We start from the raw sequence: 21,864 nt of genomic DNA, 5'->3' as shown, positions 1-21,864 counted from the left end.
ATTGATTTTTTTTCACTAAAAATGAGAGAACTGTCCGCCATGTTTTTTGTTCTGACCGCCGGGACCTTGAAAGTCACGTGACTTGGAACAAACCAATAGGAACAAATATCCATGGAATAGCCACGGGATATGACGTCATTAACTTGCATTGTAGCCAAATCCGTGTCAGTTTCACGGAAATTTGAGTGATTCCGTGGCTATTCCACGGATTCCTGTGAGACCAGGTTACTTTTTTTTTTGTCATTTTGTGTCTTTTTTTGTGTCTTTTTTTAAATAATTTTGTGTCTTTTTTAGTTCTTTAGTCCAACATAAAATGTGATTTTGAATCTTTTTTTTTTTACTTTCAAAACACTATCATGCTCAATAAAGAATTTTAAATGTGTCAAATGTGACCAAAGGTGTCAAATCTAAATAAGGATTGTGAATCAGGACGTGATAAAGAATCGATCCTTTAAGTCGTGACGGGACTCGTTTCTCTACAGTAAAACAACATGATCCTGTCATCAACTCTGGTTTTATTCTACTGGGACTCCATTTTATTTGGGTTGTGTGTGTTTAGCACAACAATTTTGGTCATTTTGTGTCTTTATTGGTTATTTTGTATCTTTCTTGTGTCTTTTTTGGTATTTTGTCTTTTTTGTGATTTGTATCTTTGCATATTGTGTCTTTTTTTGTCATTTTGTGTCTTTTTTTGGTCATTTTGTGTCTTTTTTAGTCCTTTAGTCCAACATAAAATGTGATTTTGATTCTTTTTTTAACTTTCAAAACACTATCATGCTCCATAAAGAATTGTAAATGTGTCAAACGTGACCAAAGGTGTCAAATCTACCAAATAAGAGGGTTCCATCCAGTTCTATCATTTGATACTAAATCTATTTGAGCTTGTCTCCAGTTTTACTTGGTATATCATCATCAAACTAAACTGAATCCAGTCCAGCAGCACCAACAGCTGCCAGGGAAACAGAAGCTGAATCTAAATGAGTCTCGTGTTTCCAGCAGCTTTTTATAATACAGCTGTCAAAATGTGCCGCGGTGCGATTTCCATAAAATGCCCATCGAGATAATTACAGCGTGGATGTTTCCGTGGCTCGGTATCATGTTGCTCCCTGCAGCGTTTAATGACGGAGTGTTTATTTAATAGGTGTGATGTTCTCAGTTATGGAGGATAAATAACATCATCTTATTACTCTACAGCCAGGAATTAGTTTTATATCAGGAACAGAGAACGTTTGGAGTCACTAAGTCGAGTCTCTGTCATTTAATCCATCAATTATTAAAGCTCAGTCATTCTCAATGTTCATAATTACACACTTATAATTCATGGTAGCTATTATAATTCATATAATAATTCAGAAGCTGGTGAAGAGCACCGAGGTTCAGAAGATAAAGAAGAAAACGTTAAATACAGAACACTGTTAGAGTCTCACTGCTGAGACTATTTTATAATAAAGGTTCATAATTTAAACTTCGCTGACTAAATACTGCTGTATCTGATATACTACACTGTAAAAAATGTCTGTAGATTTTAGGGTGAAAAACTGTTAAACCATGACAGTAAAAGACGTAAAATGATAAATGAGTTAATTCAGTTTCAGTAACAATGAAACACTGTAAATGTTTATATCAGACAAAACAGGATTTTTTTTTACAATAAAAAAAATAAATACATTACTCTACTAGAAATACACTGGCAATATACTGTAATATATATATATACAAGCATCACTGTAATATTTGCATTTATTTATGGTAAAAATACTTTTTCTCACTGTTAAATGTACTAAACACCATATCTCTAACAGAAATATACTGTAATATTTAATGGTAAAATCTTTAATTCATGAAGCATGCTGATTCTGGACATTAACGTCTATTATTGGGTAACTTTGTGTCACTTTTGGTAATTTTACATCTTTTTTGGGAAATTTTTAATCTTTTTTTTGTGATTTTATGTATATTTTTGGTCACTTAGTCTCTTTTTTTTGTAATTTTACACCTTTTTTTGGTCATTTTAAATCTTTTTTTTTGGTAATTTCACATCTTTTTTGTGATTTTATGTATATTTTTAGTCAGTTAGTCTATTATTTTGGTAATTTTACATCTTTTTTTGGAAATTTTAAATCTTTTTTGTGATTTTAAGTATATTTTTGGTCACTTAGTCTCTTTTTTGGTAATTTGACATCTTTTTTTGGTCATTTTAAATCTTTTTTTTGGTAATTTTAAAACTTTTTTTGGTAATTTTACATCTATTTTGTGATTTTATGTATATTTTTGGTCACTTAGTCTCTTTTTTTGGTAATTTAATCTTTTTATTGTCATTTTATAGTAATAATAACTTTATTTATATAGCACCTTAAACCTGCTAATAAACGACTGATTAATGTTGAGCATGTTCACCTTAATATAAAGTGTTACCATAGTTTTTTATTTCTATAAATAATGTAAAAGAAGACTAAATGTACATATTCCAGCTGAGTGTTCAAAGTGTTCCCTCTAAATGTAAATGTGAACTTTATATCTAACTCTCTCTTCATTCAGCAGCTCTAATAATAAACCTCTGATCTTAGAATATTATCCTCCTCATCTTTCTCATCTCACAAATGTTCTAATAATCTGCACAATTAGTTTTTTGTTCTTGCCATAGGATCTATATGCAGTGGGAGATAATTGGTCCCTGTGAGGCTGGTCTCTCTGTGTATGCAGCCAGGGCTCTGCTGTCGCCATGGTAACTAGAGTTGCATTATTATCCCATTTTATTTGAGCAAACATACATCAATAAAGCCATAAAGCTCCAGATCCTTCTGTCTCTCCCTCTGCTCAGCCTCTCCATCTCTTTTATTCGGCTTTCTCATTTTTTAGGCTTCAAAATTTAACTCTCGTAGATTTTACACTGTAAAAAACAACAACAACCGGGGGTGTCCCGGTAGTTTGGAAGCAGAATATAAACAGTAGAAGTTGTTTCCTTTTAAGGTTAAACACTACAAAAAACATGAAGATCACCAAGTATTTTCTTCTTCTATCTATCAATAGCATCTTTATTATATTGTTCTGAGTATAATTTACCTACTGACCATAGCTTTATGTGCTTATTTTAACAACATGTGTCTTTATGTAACTAAAATGGGTGAATAACCTCTTCACAGGGATTTAGTCTTGACTAAAGGACTAATAAAGACACAAAATGACCAAAAAAAGGCATAAAATGACTAAAAAAGACACAAAATGACCAAAAAAGACACAAAATGACTAAAAAAGACACAAAATGACCAAAAAAGACACAAAATGACCAAAAAAAGAAACAACAAAAGACAAAATGAGTGAGTAACCTCTTCACAGGGATTTCAGTCTTGTGTAAAGACTTGTTTTTAGGATTGACATTGTGATCTTTTTCATGCTTTTCAATCTCTTCAACTGTTGAATATGGTGAGTTTTTACCTCAAATATTGGCTCCAGTTGAGAGTTTTAGTTGCATGGAGTTTAAATGATATTTAAAAGTATTTTCTACCACCAGTATCTACCCACAGATACTGGAATGAGGAAAAAACATGCTAGTTTCAAGTATTTCTGGATTATTTTAATGTTACTACAGTCGGGCTTTTCAAGACACAATTGCTCAAAATAAGAATATTTGTATTTATTTTAAGACATCATTGGTTTTCCAGTTTCTAGATATTTTTACTTATTTAAAGAATTCTTACAAAGAAACATTAACTTACTGCACTGGCAGATAATTTGACTTGTTTCCAGCATGTATTTGCTTCATTCTAGTGATTTATTTCTCATTTTTTGTCAGCTGGTGTTAGCAGTGCAGTAATTCCACTACAGTGATGATGAAATGCAAAAGAACCTGCCACCTATGAAATCACATTGAGTTAATGTCCTCGTGGTTCTTCCTGCTTTATATTTATATATATATATATATATATATATATATATATATATATATATATATATATATTTATATTTATATTATATCTGTTATTTATACCAACAGGAGCCTGAACATCAGCTGTTTACTGTGTGTGTGTGTGTGTGGGTGTGTGTGTGTGTGTGTGTGTGTGTGTGTGTGTGTGAGTCATGCTGAGTAATGACGCATCATTTAGATCAGTTACAAGAATGAAACCTGACTGAATACTCACACTGAGAAAAAGGTGTTTAAAACCAGATCAAACAGTAAATCTGCTGCATGGACAGATAATTTACCTTGACAAGATTTATTCTTTCAAATCTTTCTTCTGTTGAACACTTAAAATAAGAATCTTAAAACCAGATAAATGATCTAACACTTCTAAATCTAAAGTTTTTTTTATCTTGGTAAGAAACAAATAATCATCAGGTGACTATGCTCGGGCCAGTTCATCACTGCTGGCAAACTTAATTTATCTCTTTTGTACATTTTTTTGTCTTTTTTGGTCATTTTGTGACCAAAAGAAGATGTAAAAAGACACGAAATGACCAAAAAAAGACACAAAAAGACAAAAAAAAAAGACACAAAAAAACCCACAAAAAGACGTAAAATGACCAAAAAAGAAACAAAAGACGTAAAATGACCAAAAAATACATAAAACACAAAAAAGACACACAAAAACACCAAAATCACACAAAAAAGGGCAAAAAAAGACACAAAATGACACAAAAAAAGGACAAAAAAGACAAAAAAAAAAGACCAAAAAAAAAGACAAAAAAAAAGACCAAAAAAAAGACACAAAAAGACGTAAAATGACCAAAAAACACACCAAAAAAAACACAAAAGTTTTTTTTTTTATCTTGGTAAGAACCAAATAATCATCAGGTCACTCTGCTCGGGCCAGTTCATCACTGCTGGCAGCTTTAATTCATCTCTTTTCTACATTTTTTGTCTTTTTTTTGTCATTTTGTGACCAAAAGAAGATGTAAAAAGACACAAAAGACACAAAAAAGACATAAAATTACCAAAAAAGACATAAAAAGACAAAAAAACACAAAACATTTTTTTTATCTTGGTAATAAATAAATAATTGCCAGTTCATCGCTGCTGGCAGCTTTAATTGATCTCTTTTGTCTTTTTTTGGTTATTTTGTGACCAAAAGAAGATGTAAAAAAGATACAAAAATACCAAAAAAAAGACACCAAAAGACATAAAAAGACAAAAAAAAAACACCTCTTAACAACTCATTAAAACTAACTGAATCTGAAAACAAAAAATCAAAACGAAATTAAAACTAAAACTACTGAAAAATCCACAACTATTATAACCTTGGTCCAGATGAGAAAGGTCCTCTTTGTGTTTTAAATCGTGATGTGTCAACTTATTTTGTAACTAAATGTGATTACTGCAGGTGGTAACACCCTGGACCAGGGCGGCAACCTTTACTAACTAAAGAGCCATCGGTGGACAAAATAAGAGGAAAATTGTCGGAATTGAGTCGCAAACCTTATACAGTTACAAACACAGTGCCAGAGTATTTTACAGTGGGGTAATGTATTAAAAAATAAAACCGTAAAAATTACTGTTTTGTCTGATATAAACATTTACAGCGTTTCATTGTTACTGAAACTGAAGTTTTTCACCCTAAAATCTACAGACATTTTTTACAGTGTAAACTAAAAAAACCTATTATGTCACACTGAAAAAGCAAAAACTTTTTTATGACACTGTTGTTAGTTATGGGGAACATTTTATTCTTTTTAAGCTTCTAACATTGAAGCTGGAAGGACAGAAAATGACTCGAAACATCGATAAGAATCTGTGAAAAACTGAGTAACATGAGGTGGAGAGATCTTTATCTCATTTATTGAAGATACATTTGTTGATAATAATCATAAAGCCCAGAGAGGTGGTTGTCCTAATGAAATAATTAATTAGATATTAAATGAGAGAACTCACTGTACTTTGCATTTGCATTGCATTTCTTCTGTGTCTTTTTGTGTCTTTTTTTCGTAATTTTGTGTCTTTTTTAGTCATTTTGTGTCTTTTTTGTGTCTTTTTTTGGTAATTTTGTGTCTTTTTGGTCCTTTTGTGTCTTTTTTAGTCATTTTGTGTCTTTTTTTGGTCATTTTGTGTCTTTTTTGGTCATTTTGTGTCTTTTTGTGTCTTTTTGGTCCTTTTGTGTCTTTTTTAGTCATTTTGTCTTTTTTTTGGTCATTTTATGTCTTTTTTTAGTCATTTTGTGTCTTTTTTTGGTCATTTTGTGTCTTTTTTAATCATTTTGTGTCTTTTTTAGTCATTTTGTGTCTTTTTTTAGTCATTTTGTGTCTTTTTTAGTCCTTTAGTCCAACATAAAATGTGATTTTGAATCTTTTTTTAACTTTCAAAACACTATCATGCTCAATAAAGAATTGTAAATGTGTCAAATGTGACCAAAGGTGTCAAATCTACCATATAAGAGGGTTCCATCCAGTTCTATCATTTGATACTAAATCTATTTGAGCTTGTCTCCAGTTTTACTTGGTTCTCTGTTCTGGAGCCAGAATAAACCAGATGTCCTTCAGTCTCGTTCACCAAATAGATTCTGGCATCATGATTAAAATCCTTCCACCAACATGATTTAAATGTGTGAGATTAAAGGATGAAACATGTTAAATCTGTTCCCTAATCGACTCAGGCTTGTGATCTCATTATGGGACACCTGTTTTGCATTTTAATTCGTTTTAATCTATCCTCAAATTAAACTGCTTCACGATCCCACGAGTCTCTTTCTCTCTCAGGTATTAATATATTCACAAAGTTATTATTCAAACGTGTGTTTTCTTTAACAGATTGACAAAGATGCTAGAGATGTTTATCGTAGGAAGGAAGAGGAAAAACAGACATTATGGTCAAAATCTGAACTTAAAACGGATCAAAGGTTACTAAAGTAACCAATCAGTCATCAACTCTGGTTTCTATTCTAGTGGGACTCTGTTTTATTTGGGTCTTGTGTGTTTAGCTGAACAATTTTGGTCATTTTGTGTCTTTTTTTGGTAATTTCGTGTCTTTTTTAGTCATTTTGTGTCTGTTTTTGGTCATTTTGTGTCTTTTTTAGTCATTTTGTGTCTGTTTTTGGTCATTTTGTGTCTTTTTTAGTCATTTTGTGTCTGTTTTTTGTCATTTTGTGTCTTTTTTAGTCATTTTGTGTCTTTTTTTGGTCATTTCGTGTCTTTTTTAGTCATTTTGTGTCTGTTTTTGGTCATTTTGTGTCTTTTTTAGTCATTTTGTGTCTTTTTCTGGTCCTTTTGTGTCTTTTTTGCGTCATTTTTTGTCTTTTTTAGTCCTTTAGTCCAACATAAAATGTGATTTTGAATCTTTTTTTAACTTTCAAAACACTATCATGCTCAATAAAGAATTTTAAATGTGTCAAATGTGACCAAAGGAGTCAAATCTACCATATAAGAGGGTTCCATCCAGTTCTATCATTTGATACTAAATCTATTTGAGCTTGTCTCCAGTTTTACTTGGTATATCATCATCAAACTGAAACTGGCCTCATGGAGTTTACAGCCAGAACTTTAGAGGTAAATGTACAGTAGGGCTCCACGCTGCTTTGTTTTATACTCTGATGGAGGCAACAAGTCATGCTTCAATACTGACGAGTCATTCTGCAGGTCAGGGAACAGGTCATTGTCACTGAGTCTTTTTTGGTCATAGTTTAGTTATTTTTGTGTCTTTTTTTGTCATTTTGTGTCTTTTTTTTGGTCATTTTGTGGCTTTTTGAGGCTTTTTTTAGTCATTTTGTCTTTTTTTTGGTCATTTGTGTCTTTTGTTGCGTCTTTTTTAGTAATTTTGTGTCTTTTTGTGTCTTTTTTGGTCATTTTGTCTTTTTTTTTTGTCATTTTGTGTCTTTTTAGTTTTTGTGTCTTTTTTTTGGTCATTTTGTGTCTTTTGTTGCGTCTTTTTTAGTAATTTTGTGTCTTTTTTGGTCATTTTGTTGTGTCTTTTTTAGTTATTTTGTGTGTTTTTTTGTCAATTTGTGTCTTTTTTGGTCATTTTGTGTCTTTTGTTGTGTCATTTTGTCAAACTGAAACTGGCCTCATGGAGCTTACAGCCAGCACTTTAGTTAGTTAGACTCCTCAGAGTTAATACTGCATCCTGAGACAGTACTATACGTATATACTAGTACACAGTAAGTAGTTGCAGTATTTCTAAGAAACATTTCCAGAGTGTCTGTTAACTGACAGCTTGTTCCTGTTGACTGATGATGTATGAAGGAAATATTCTCTAATGAAAACTTTCCTTCAATTAGTTTTTCATGCAAAGTGAAAAATAATTTGTTTTCCAGACGTTTCTCTGTTTATTTCTTAATGTATTTGCATCTAATGAAGGAGGTCTAATGGAAACATCTCCACCCATCCGTTCAGAGAGACTCGATCCGTCTCCTTTAGATTCTCTCATCGTCTCGTCTCTGATGAACTGATTTCTCTGGTGTCGGCGTGTCGATGTGTGATTTGACTGATTGATATTCATGAATCCTGTTCAGACGTATGAATGAACTGTTAGCAGCTCTGAGCTCTGAGACGGCTCGTTTTTCACACTTTGTCTCCTGCAGCTTTACATTACTGAGCTCTGTTTTCTTTCTTTGGCCCTTTATTACCACAAAAACACAATGGTCCCCTCTCCGACACTAACACTGACACACACACACACACACACACACACAGATTCATGAACATGCATACATGCACCACCCCTTATTTTCTCATTAGTTCATTTTAGTATATTTTAGTATTTTTTTTGTAATTATTATTTATTTCATTTTTTATTTTTATTTATTTTTTTTTATTTTTTTTTTAGGGGGGGTGTCTTGTGTGTTTAGCGTAACAATTTTGGTCATTTTGTGACTTTTTTTTGTTTTTTTATGTCTTTTGTGTCATTTTTGGTCATTTTTTTGGTCATTTTGTGTCTTTTCTGTGTCTTTTTGTGTCTTTTTTGGTCATTTTTGGTCATTTTTTTTGGTCATTTTGTCTCTTTTCTGTGTCTTTTTGTGTCATTTTGTGTCTTTTTTGGTCATTTTTGTCTTTTTTTGGTCATTTTTAAATATATATATTTTTTTGTTGTTGATGTTGTTGTTTATTGACAAAGATGCAGCGTTTACAGTTGGAAGGAAGTGTAAAAACAGGAATTATCAAAATCTGAACTTTCAGATGGATCACAGGTTATAAAACTAACCAAAACAAAGTTTAAGATTTTAATATTCCTGTCAAAATAACTTTAATCTACATGTCTTATCATAATAATTATCTAAATAAATAGATTTTTTAATTCTGACTTACTGGATCAACATTTACAACCAAAAAGAAACAAAGAAAAACCAACACACACACATATATATATATATATATATATATATATATATATATATATATATATATATATATATATATATAAAATTCATTGTAAATCCTTTGAAATGGTCTCACTGAGCTCATTTGTCTGGTTCTTACATTTCTGTCAGGCTGTTTTCTCCTCTGAACAAACAACAAACAAATCATTTATTGTTGATATGTTGGAGGGAAATGTGTTCGTCTTGTGAATTTTAGAGTAAATGAAAGAAAAACAAACAGTAAAGTCTGTCAGAGCTCAGCCTCTCTCTGCCAGGCCAGGCCTGTTTCACATGTTAATGAAGGAGGAAATAATCTGAGATTCACTTTAAAATGTAACAGGTTCTTCCTCAGTCCACACTGAACCTGAGACCAGGTTCATTAAAACAGGCTGTTGTTGTTTTCTGATCTCTGATCTGTGATCTCAGATATATGGTCTAATACTTTTTTCCATGACTGTATTTTTTGTCTTTTTCAGTAATTTTTGCATCTTTTTTTTGTCAATTTGTGTCTTTTTTGGTCATTTTGTGTCTTTTTTTGTTCATTTTTACAACTACAGTCATGGTAATTCTTGATAATAACCCACAAAAATCAATAAAACCATGTTAAATGTCTAGATATCAGCTCTTACATTAAACTCTTATCAGCTATTTTTGTTGTTTTCATTATATTTGTCCAAACAAATGAACCTTTAGTTGAACCAGACATTAAAATGAACAAGAAACTGAAGAAAACAAGGAGGTCTAATACTTTTTTCCATGACTGTATTTTTTGTTTTTTTCGGTCATTTTTACATCTATTTTTTGTCATTTTCTGTCTTTTTCAGTAATTTTTGCATATTTTTTCGTCAATTTGTGTCTTTTTTGGTCATTTTCTGTCTTTTTTAGTCATTTTTACATCAATTTTTGGTCAATTTGTGTCTTTTTTTGTACATTTTTACATCTACAGTCATGATAATTCTTGATAATAACCAAAATCATTATGAATAAAACCATGTTAAATGTCTACATATCACCTCTTACATTAAAATGAACAAAAAACTGAAGAAAACAAGGAGGTCTAATAATTTTTTCCATGACTGTATTTTTTGTCATTTTCTGTCTTTTTTAGTAATTTTTGCATCTATTTTTTTTTTTTTTCAATTTATGTCTTTTTAGTCATTTTTCTATCAACTGTTGGTCAATTTGTGTCTTTTTTGGTCATTTTGTGTCTTTTTTAGTCATTTTTTGTCAATTTTTTGTCAATTTTTTGTCAATGTTTGTCTTTTTTGGTTATTTTGTGTCTTTTTTGGGTAATTTTATTTTTAATCTACAGTCATGAAAATTCCATGTTAAATGACTAGATTTCAGCTCTTAAATTAAACTCTCATCAGCTATTTTTGTTGTTATCATTATATTTGTCCAAACAAATGAACCTTTAGTTGAACCAGACATTAAAATGAACCAGAAACTGGAGAAAACAATGAGGTCTAATACTTTTTTTCCAGACTTTATAATAGAACTGTTGTGGTTCAGTAGAGTGGGTGTGGTTATGTTGAGTGACAGGTTCTGACTGACTGTTTCTCTCTATCAAACCAACAGTCAGACCTGGAATGGATCCAATGAACACAGCAAGCTGCACACACATTCTGGTTTTTGGGGGAAAGGAAACAGTGAGACACAGAAAGAAGACAGAAGACTGGAACCTCTTCTTGTTTTCCCACAACACAACTTTATATAGAAACCTTTTTAAAAACCTGAAACCAACAGGCTATTGATTTAATAGGCACGTTTCACATCCATGAGTTGTATTTATTTAAACAAAATTGACACAGCAAGAGACTGAAGAAAACAATGTGGTCTAATACTTTTTTCCATGACTGTATTTTTTGCCATTTTCAGTAACTTTTGCATCTATTTTTTGTCAATTTGTGTCTTTTTTTGGTCATTTTGTGTCTTTTCTAGTCATTTTTACATCTATTAAATGTCAGCACCAGCCCTCTCCTGCTCCTTGTACACCAGAAGACTTTGAAAAGCATTTTCCAAAAAATAAAAACGAATTAAAACTAGCAAACTCACTCTAAAAACTCATCAAAACTAACTGGATTTGAAAACAAAAAATCACAAGGAAATTAAAACTAAAACTGATGGAAAATCCCAAACTATTCTAACCTTGCATCCATCTCTCTGTATTAACTATGAACCAGCAGCTGAGAACATTATTAATAATAATAATAATAATAATAGTTGTTTTACTGCGTCTGGCCACTGGAGGGCGATGTTGCATTCATAAACAAAGGACCAGTGTAATTATTCTGACAAATGAAGCAGAACTCTGCACACGTGCATCTGTCACTGTGTGTGTGTGTGTGTGTGTGTGTGTGTGTGTGTGTGTGTGTGTGTGAGTGTGTGTGTATGTGATTTGTTTCAATCTCTCTCCTTACTGTCTCTTCCTGCTCTAAATGAGGAGAAGATGAATATTGTGTGTCACTATGAGAGTCTGTCTGGTTTATTGTCTTGGCATTTAGACGGAGAAGCTCTACGACACATCGCTGGACACAACCAGACCGGATCAAAAACACTGTTTCCATGACAACGTCAATGTTGACACCGGGGGGAGACGGGGGGGTCTGCCGTTTGTCTGAGTGGTTATTAATGGGAGGATAAAGGAACACTGTATTTGGTCAATTTGTGTCTTTTCGTGTCTTTTTGTGTCTTTTTTTGGTCATTTTGTGTCTTTTGGGTCCTTTTGGGTCTTTTTAAAATCATTTTGTGTCTTTTGTTGTCATTTTGTGTCTTTGTCTTTTTTTGTCATTTTATGTCTTTTTTTTGTCATTTTGTGTCTTTTTTTGGTCATTTTGTGTCTTTTTTAGTCTTTTTTGTGGTCATTTTGTGTCTTTTGGGTCCTTTTGGGTCTTTTTTCTGTCATTTTATGTCTTTTTTTGTCATTTTGTGTCTTTTTTGGTCATTTTGTGTCTTTTTTGTGTCTTTTTTTGTCATTTTGTGTCTTTTTTTGGTCATTTTGTGTCTTTTTTTGTCATTTTGTGTCCTTTTTTAGTCATTTTGTGTCTTTTTTGAGTCATTTTGTGTCTTTTTTAGGCTTTTTTGTGGTAATTTTGTGTCTTTTTTCTGTCATTTTATGTCTTTTTTAGTCATTTTGTGTCTTTTTTTGTCATTTTATGTCTTTTTTGTGTCTTTTTATGTATTTTTTAGTCATTTTGTGTCTTTTTAAATCATTTTGTGTCTTTTCTTGGTCATTTTGTGTCTTTTTTGGTCATCACAGTTTCCATAACAACAATCAATGTCAAAAAACAATCAATGTTGACAATGGGGGGGTGCGGGATCTGCCGTTTGTGTCCATTAATTGGAGGATAAAGGAACAGCGTGTGTGAATGGATAAAATGGATGAAATGACGTTTAAGCTGAATGAATGAGTGTTGCTGTGCTCTCAGCTGGCTGCTTCCCTCTGCAGCAGCTGGAGAAAAATCATTTCATCCTGCAAGTATTAAGCAAGTACTGCAAGTACTAAGGGGAACACTCACAGTGGGTCCTAATGCAGATTACTGAAGGCCCCTAGAAACATAAAAAACACTTCTCAATCAAATCAATCAAATCAAAATGACTTTATTTATCCCTGAGGGGGAAATTCAGTTATTCTGGTAGAATCTCTGTTAGAATGAGACAGCCTGATGGCTGTAGGAGAGAATAATGCAGCTCCGCCCCTTTATGGAGATTCAATTGAATAGAAAAAAATCGGTAAAATTAACCCAAAAAATATAGAAAATTACCAAAAAAATATGGAAAACATTACCAAAATGTGTTTTTAAATTACCCCCAAAAATATATAAAATTACAAAAAAAATATGTAAAATTACCACAAAAAAACTGAAAAATTACCAAAATGTCTTTTTAAATTACCCCCCAAATTATGTAAAATTACCTCAAAAAACATGCAAAATTGTAGTGTCCTCGGAGTACGATGTGGATGTGGCAGGACTCAGAGTTGTATTTGAAGTCTCCATTGTACAGTGTGAACAGGAGTGGAGCCAGAACAGAGCCTTGTGGAGCCCCTGTACAGTGTGAACAGGAGTGGAGCCAGAACAGAGCCTTGTGGAGCCCCTGTACAGTGTGAACAGGAGTGGAGCCAGAACAGTGCCTTGTGGAGCCCCTGTGTACAGTGTGAACAGGAGTGGAGCCAGAACAGTGCCTTGTGGAGCCCCTGTACAGTGTGAACAGGAGTGGAGCCAGAACAGTGCCTTGTGGAGCCCCTGTACAGTTTGAACAGGAGTGGAGCCAGAACAGTGCCTTGTGGAGCCCCTGTACAGTGTGAACAGGAGTGGAGCCAGAACAGAGCCTTGTGGAGCCCCTGTGTACAGTGTGAACAGGAGTGGAGCCAGAACAGTGCCTTGTGGAGCCCCTGTGTACAGTGTGAACAGGAGTGGAGCCAGAACAGTGCCTTGTAGAGCCCCTGTACAGTGAGAACAGGAGTGGAGCCAGAACAGAGCCTTGTGGAGCCCCTGTACAGTGTGAACAGGAGTGGAGCCAGAACAGTGCCTTGTGGAGCCCCTGTACAGTGTGAACAGGAGTGGAGCCAGAACAGAGCCTTGTGGAGCCCCTGTACAGTGTGAACAGGAGTGGAGCCAGAACAGTGCCTTGTGGAGCCCCTGTATACAGTGTGAACAGGAGTGGAGCCAGAACAGTGCCTTGTGGAGCCCCTGTACAGTGTGAACAGGAGTGGAGCCAGAACAGAGCCTTGTGGAGCCCCTGTGTACAGTGTGAACAGGAGTGGAGCCAGAACAGTGCCTTGTGGAGCCCCTGTGTACAGTGTGAACAGGAGTGGAGCCAGAACAGTGCCTTGTGGAGCCCCTGTGTACAGTGTTAACAGGAGTGGAGCCAGAACAGAGCCTTGTGGAGCCCCTGTACAGTGTGAACAGGAGTGGAGCCAGAACAGTGCCTTGTGGAGCTCCTGTGTACAGTGTGAACAGGAGTGGAGCCAGAACAGTGCCTTGTGGAGCGCCTGTGTACAGTGTGAACAGGAGTGGAGCGAGTACAGTGCCTTGTGGAGCCCCTGTACAGTGTGAACAGGAATGGAGCCAGAACAGTGCCTTGTGGAGCCCCTGTGCTGCTCATAAACGTCCCAGAAACACAGTTCAACCTGACATACTGTGGTCTTCCTGTCAGGTAATCTGTGATCCAGGAGATGAAGGAAAGATCTACTCCATCTCTGTGAGCTGGTTTTTCAGTATGTTGGGTTGGATGATGTTGAATGTGCTTGAAAAATCAAAGAACACGATTCTCACATCAGCACCAGTTTCCTCCAGATGAGCAGAAAGGAACGGTGAAGCATCTCTTGATTTGAGCTGAAAAATAAACTTGTTTGCCTTGAGAGAAAAACACTTTCTGACATGTGTAGAGCGTAACATAGTTTCATTTTAAGATCTCAACCCTGAAGGCAGTTTGTATCATGTGTCAACAAGTTAGATTTATTGTAATATTCTAATGAAAAGCCAAACACTGAGCAGTGTTTCCTGTTTGTGAGTGTAAAGTGTTAGTGAGATGTCAGAGCGTTTCTCTGAAGAGTTGATCAGGATGAAATGAGGCGTCTGATCTTTGTCTTTCAGCTGTGGAGGCTTTGGGGAATCAGAGGAAACAATGAGGAAACCATGATCTTATTAGCAAAACCACTGTGGATTATTCAAAGAGCTGCATCTGATCACATTATTATTATTATGTTGAATTAGATCTGTTTTAGTTTTAGCAGCTAGAGCTTCTGGATGTTAAATGTCAGACAACAACAGTGGAAGAGAAAAAGTTTTCTGGCTCAAATCCATTAAAATTAAGCTGTTTGTTTTTAACCTGCTTCTTGTGTGTTTTAACATTAACATTTTGTGTCTTTTGTTGTCTTTTTTAGTTATTTTGTATCTTTTTTTGGTGATTTTGTGTCTTTTTTTGTCATTTTGTGTCTTTTTTGTCATTTTGTGTCTTTTGTTGTGTCTTTTTTTCGTCTTTTTGTGTCTTTAGTCATTTTGTGTCTTTGCTTGGTCCTTTTGTGTCTATTTTTAGTCATTTTGTGTCTTTTGTGTCTATTTTTAGTCCTTTTGTGTCTTTTTTAGTCCTTTAGTCCATCATAAAATGTGATTTTGAATCCTTTTATCCTTTAAAACACTATCATGCTCAATAAAGAATTGTAAATGTGTCAAATGTGACCAAAGGTGTCAAATCTACCATATAAGAGGGTTCCATCCAGTTCTATCATTTGATACTAAATCTATTTGAGCTTGTCTCCAGTTTTACTTGGTATATCATCATCAAACTGAAACTGGCCTCATGGAGTTTACAGCCAGAACTTTAGAGGTAAATGTACAGTAGGGCTCCACGCTGCTTTGTTTTCTAGTCTGATGGAGGCAACAAGTCTTCTGGAGACTCTAAAAGGGTTAAAATCCAATTAAATACACGTTAAACGGTTTTTACCCGTCTGATTTTTATCCTCCAGCTGCAGAACTGAATATTCTGTAGTAACTTTAGGTGCATTAAATGTGTTTTTGGAGTGAAATGACATTCTGTTATCGCTCCGTTACACTCTGATGCTGCCTTCAAAGTCACTTTCTGTAGGAGGAAGATTTGATTTTTTTTGACTGACATTTCTGTCTGCCATACATTCAGCAGATATATAGGAAAGCATGTTCATCAGAGACTCTGCTGACATTCTTTATGTGGAAATGTCACTAGCTGCAGCTTATTAAAACGACTCTGATCGAGGTTTCCTTTGGTCTTCACAGCTCCGTCTCTCTCTCCTCCGTCTTACAGTTTATTAAAGAGGCTACAGCTGTTGGAGAGGTGGGTTTTTATTTATTTTCTCAATGGTTCTGCCATCTGCTATCATGTAGAGGAGCTCCACACAGTTGGCAGCAGGCGGCCACTTCCTGTTTGCTTTGGTTGAGGAGCTCCTCTGTGGAGCAATCAGTCCTGCACAGTTTGAGGGAAATTGGACCCGCGGACACGTGAAATGAAGAACAAAGAATGATCCAAACTTCTTCCTCATGTTTTTATTTTTGTGCAGCCATGATGCTAACCTGTAGGCAGTGCTGAGCACGTTACTTTTAAATTAATTTTATTTGTGTCTTTTGTGTTTAGTGGAACAATTTTGGTCATTTTGTGTCTTTTTTTTGGTCATTTTGTGTCTTTTTTAGTTATTTTGTGTCTTTTTTTTGGTCATTTTGTGTCTTTTTTTAGTTATTGTGTGTCTTTTTTTGGTAATTTTATGTCTTTTTTGGTCATTTTGTTGTCTTTTTTGGTCATTTTGTGTCTTTTTTTAGTCATTTTGTGTCTTTTTTTAGTTATTGTGTGTCTTTTTTTGGTAATTTTATGTCTTTTTTGGTCATTTTGTTGTCTTTTTTGGTCATTTTGTGTCTTTTTTTAGTTATTGTGTGTCTTTTTTTGGTGATGTTATGTCTTTTTTGGTCATTTTGTGTGTTTTTTTGGTCATTTTGTGTCTTTTTTTAGTTATTGTGTGTCTTTTTTTGGTAATTTTATGTCTTTTTTGGTCATTTTGTTGTCTTTTTTGGTGATTTTGTGTCTTTTTTTAGTTATTGTGTGTCATTTTTTGGTGATTTTGTGTCTTTTTTGTTTTTGTTTTTACGATTAACTAATCGTAACGTTTCTACCGCGATTAATGGTGAAAACGGGTAATCGTGACATCCCTAAGTACACCCAGATGTGTCAGCCAATCAAATCCTTCTCCCAAAGGAAACAACTGTCAGAGTGAAAATTTCACTTTTAGTTCATCTAACAACGAAAAGCAAGAAGCTCATTTAAATTCTGTAATAAGTTAAAGAATAAAAAACAGAACTTTCTCCTTTTTCTAACCTTTACCGTGTATTTAATTGGTTAGAAATCAGTGCTGATCTTTCCAAAGAGAATCTATTAATAGAGGCACAGTTTTACCTTTGTGCCAACAAAGCAATTAGCTGCTGAGGTTACATAAGACTGGAGCAGATCTGGATGCTGTCGATGTCCTGCTAACAGCAGAACAGAGATATGAGGTCACACTGTGATGTTAGACGTCACAGGACACACACATTCAGTTTATCTGTCAGTTGGCTTTGGTTTTCTTCTTTAATTTCTTATTCTCACTACATCCTGCTCCTATTGTTTGTAAATCCTCTAAAAAATTGACCATTGCTCAACACATGATATATCAAATTATGATGTTTATTACATGATAAACATGCATTCACCAGCCACTTTATTAGGTACACCTGTGCAAATAACGAAAACTAGAATTGAAAAAACATTTTCGTTAACTGAAATGAAAATAAAAAACGAGAGTTTTTAAAAAAACGATAACTAACTGAAACTGTATTTCATGGTTCCAAAACTAACTAAATTATAGTGAAAATTTCCTTCGTTTTCGTCTTTGTCAACTTTTTTCATCCGTAAACCTTTTTGGTTGATATGAAATCTATTTCATCTATCTGGTTTTATGACTTAATAAACTTATTGGGGCTGAGATGGATCAGACAAAGGAAATAAAGGAAACATTATTGTGACCTTATTGAATCTGGACCCAACAAATACCCCATTACAAAACAACTACAACTAATAAAAACTAAACTACAACAAATTTTAAAAACTCACAAATTAACGAGAAAAAAGGGACAAATTTACAAGAAAAAAAATGACAAACAGGCAACATTTATTGTGACTTTATTGAATCTGGCACCCAACAAATACCCCATTATTATTACATTGTGTCTTTGTCTAATAATGTTGTGTCTTTTTTAGTAATTTTGTGTGTTTTTTGGGTCATTTTTCGTCTTTTTTTAAGTATTTTGGTGTTTTTTCAGTCATTTTGTGTTATTTTTTTGTCATTTTGTGTCTTTTTTTTAAAGTAATTTTTTGTCTTTTTTTGGTCTTTCTGATACTGCCTCCAGCAGCCCCCAGGTAATTTGAGTTTGAGACCCCTGATCTAGAACATTTAAAGTGTTTGTTACACACATGGGTTCTCATGGGTTAATCTCTGCAGCAGAATAAACACAACAAACCAGTGAAAGAACCACGTGTGAGCGATCAATCTGTGGCCACTTTGCTTTGCACGCTGCCCACAAAGCAGATTTCACGTGTTAACTGTGGTCAATATCTCTGACCTGGATATCAGCTGCTTTCCAACGTCAATACACAAATTCATTACAGACAAAGCAGCGGTGATGCAGCTGTTGATCTATAATGCTATTTTAAAAAGGAAGAAATAGAATTGACGGTGTCATCTTTTGAAAGTAGGTTGGTTTTCCGTCCAAATGACTATCAGACTGGATCCCCTTTGGGAGCTCATTGTGTCCTGAGCTGGAGCAGTGAAAGTGTGTCACTCTGCAACAGCTTGGCGTCCTGTTGGACAACTAGGGCACACAATTGAAATTGGGCAAGCCAGAGGACAGAGAACCATTGGAAATCTGTTGTGCTGAGCCTGACATGGTTCACTTGTGCGTGTCCATTTCAGATGATGGTCTCAGGCTCGAGTCTGTATATAAAGGATCACCAAAGACTGGCCGAAAAAGGGGGAAGAAAGCTGTCGACATGGCAACCCTACGGCGCCAACCGAGAGGCAGAAGTGCGGCAACTCGGCAGGATCGCGGCTCCTGTTCCTCCACGGCGTCTTGCCCCGTCTTCTCCGGACCGTACAGCGACCAAGAGGAAGACCACCCGCCGCTACGCCGCCAATCCTCCCCGTTAATCCTCAAAGGTTCTCTCTCCAGCCTCCACAGCTCCACCACTTCTTCTTCCAGCCACAAAGGTTCTCTCTCCAGCCTGCAGGAGTCGGTTCCCTGCCTTCAAGGATCGTTGCCACGTTTCCGAGGGTCTCTGCCAAGTTTCCGGGGCTCTTTATCCAGCTTGAGGGGCTCCATCTCCCGCCTGAAGAGGAGGTCTCTGGGGAGCCTGGACCACCCGAGCCCCAGCCCCAGCCCCAGCCCCAGCCCCAGCCCCAGCGAGAGGAGCACCAGCCCCAGCCTGCAGAGCGGCAACGGCAGCTCCAGTGATGATGATGATGGCAGCTGGGACACCAACAGCTGGAGCTCAGGGGCCACCTGCCTGCTCCGGGCCCCCGTTAGACAGGACAGCAACGAGGCTTCAGCTGGGAACTCTTTCACCGCCGACCAAACCCAAACGTCTGCTCCCGTCACGGCCGAGCCGGAAATAATCTACCAAAATCTGATCTTTGCACGTCCTAAAGCTGAAAGTAAAGTAGACAGAGCTCCAGAGAGGAATTCTTTTCCTTTTACAGCTCTGAAGAAAGATGCAGGCACCCAAAGTGTTTCCTCACCTTGCCTGAGCAAGAACTCTGCTCCGGTTTCATCCCATCAGAGGGACGGAAAACATCACGACGACCGGCGCAAGTTCTCCCAGTTTCTGAACGAGGTTACCGGCAGGGTGCTGAAATCAAACGGAGGTCCTCAACCCCAACAATCCATCCTTCGACATCGTTATTCTGCACCTCCTGCACCACCAACAACCCCATCTCACTTATCACTCACAGCCCCGATACATCCAACACCAACCAACCCTCCACCTCCTCCACCACCGGCAACCTCGGCAACCAACTTGTGGTACAGCCCGACCAGCTCCAACCTGCACACCATTAAGGAGTACGACTCAAAGGACGTGAGCAGCTCCATCCACCAGTGGAGCAGGACGTTACCCAGCTGTAAGGTGCTGGAGCCGGGGGACGTGTTGAGGAAAGTGAAAGGGGAAACTCGGCACTCGTACCCGGAGCACGAAGACCTGGAGCTGTGCACCAAGATCCAGGCCCAGCCGTCCACTGGGAGACTTTATCTGGAGACGGACATCGACAGAGTGAGGAGACTGGATGAACTGGTAGCTAATGACTCCCCGGGGATGGAGAAACAGCCGGAGAAGGTGACGGAGAGAGGGAACGAGAGGGAAAACAGGATTCCCTGGGAAATAAATGGTGGCAGCTTGGGGATGGAGCGAGATATGAGACGAGAAGAAGAGATCTCCTGGGAGAGAGAGCGAGGACGGGAGAGAGTGAAGGAGAAGGAGAAAGGGAGAGACAGCAGGCCTTGCTGGGACTCAGACAGAAGGATGGAGAGAGGGAGGGAGAAAGAGAATAAAATGGTTTTTACCAGTTACGAGCCGTGTCCTCCTCCATCGGCGTCCATCGTACAGAGTCACCGCGTCCCCGTCTTCAGCTGGCCGGACGGTTTCCCCCGGATGTCCTACAGATCTACCTCGCTGCCCAGACCCGTCAATATCACTGTGAGTAGACACTTCTACTACTTCTATTAAAAAAAAGACACAAAATGACTAAAAAAGACACATAATGACCTAAAAAAAGACAGAAGTACACAAAATGTTCGGCTGTTTCACTTGTTTTAAGTGTTTTGGTCCTTAATTATCTAAATCAGATATTACAGCTGGTTACTATCATTGTGAGTAGACACTTCTTCTTTTATAAAGTTAGTTCACTATATAAATACTTTGTATGTTTGGAGTTGAACGGGAGTTCATTTGAGGCGCTCATACACAGTAAAATCAGAATATCCAAATGAACAGTGTAAGAGTTGATCTTAACGCTTTTAAAGTGTTAATTAAAGTGTTAATGTAACACTTTTTCTAGTGTTGGTACCTTTACACTGAGTTAGTGTAAATTTGACTCTTTTTGGAGTTAAAATTTAACACACTAAAAAGAGTGCACATTTAAAAGACATAGGGCACAGACAAAAAGATAAAGTTAGTTATTTTCATGTCATTGACAGAACCGAAGTGTCTCCCAAGATAAACAATATGACGGTGTGTGTTTGTTGCTGACAAAAAATATATTATACTTCACCAAGAGCTGTGTTATTTTCGCAACAACAAAAAAATGTAGAAATGACTTTGGACGTAGGGCTAGTAAGCGTTAGCACCACTTTAGCACGCTAGCAAGCGTTAGCACCACTTTAGCATGCTAACTAGCAACTCCGAACCATAGCATCATCTTATCACGTTTTATATCTGTGGTTACAAAGTACATTACTCGTCTCACACAGCCAAAACGTCAAGCCAAACTTACCGTTTACTGCCGTTACTCACTTTTTATGTTACAGTGAGACCAGCATGCATGCTAACCGCTAGCTCATTAAGCTATTAGCAGGTGTTCAGGTGGTAAGTAACAGCGTGACCAGTAAAGTTACCGTGGCTCACCACTGCAAAACGACCGGGTGCCCGAAGAGTAATATTAATATTAAAATACAACATTATCAGATACTTCATGTACTTACTGAACAGTGTAACCGTTAACAGTTCAGATGTAGCTCTTAGGTGTGAAATACAGGATCAGAGTTTTTAGAGTAAGAAGTTCAGAGTTAATATTTAAACATTTACACTTACAGGTTTGATTGAGTGACACTTCCTATTTACACTCGGTTTTGACAGCAACTATTTATGGACTGAGAGTTAATTATAATGGATTAACTCTATTCAGAGTATCATTAACTCCACTAGTGTGTGTCTATTTTAACACCATTAATTCAACTCTTCTCAATTTGCTGTGTAGCAAAAAAATAAAAAGTTTGACAGCAACATTTCTTTCCGGAAACATTGCTCAGGTTGCATT

This window comes from Centropristis striata, chromosome 16 (assembly GCF_030273125.1).
Source record: "Centropristis striata isolate RG_2023a ecotype Rhode Island chromosome 16, C.striata_1.0, whole genome shotgun sequence".
Classification (NCBI taxonomy): domain Eukaryota; kingdom Metazoa; phylum Chordata; class Actinopteri; order Perciformes; family Serranidae; genus Centropristis; species Centropristis striata.
Note: the sequence above shows the minus strand (reverse complement) of the source record.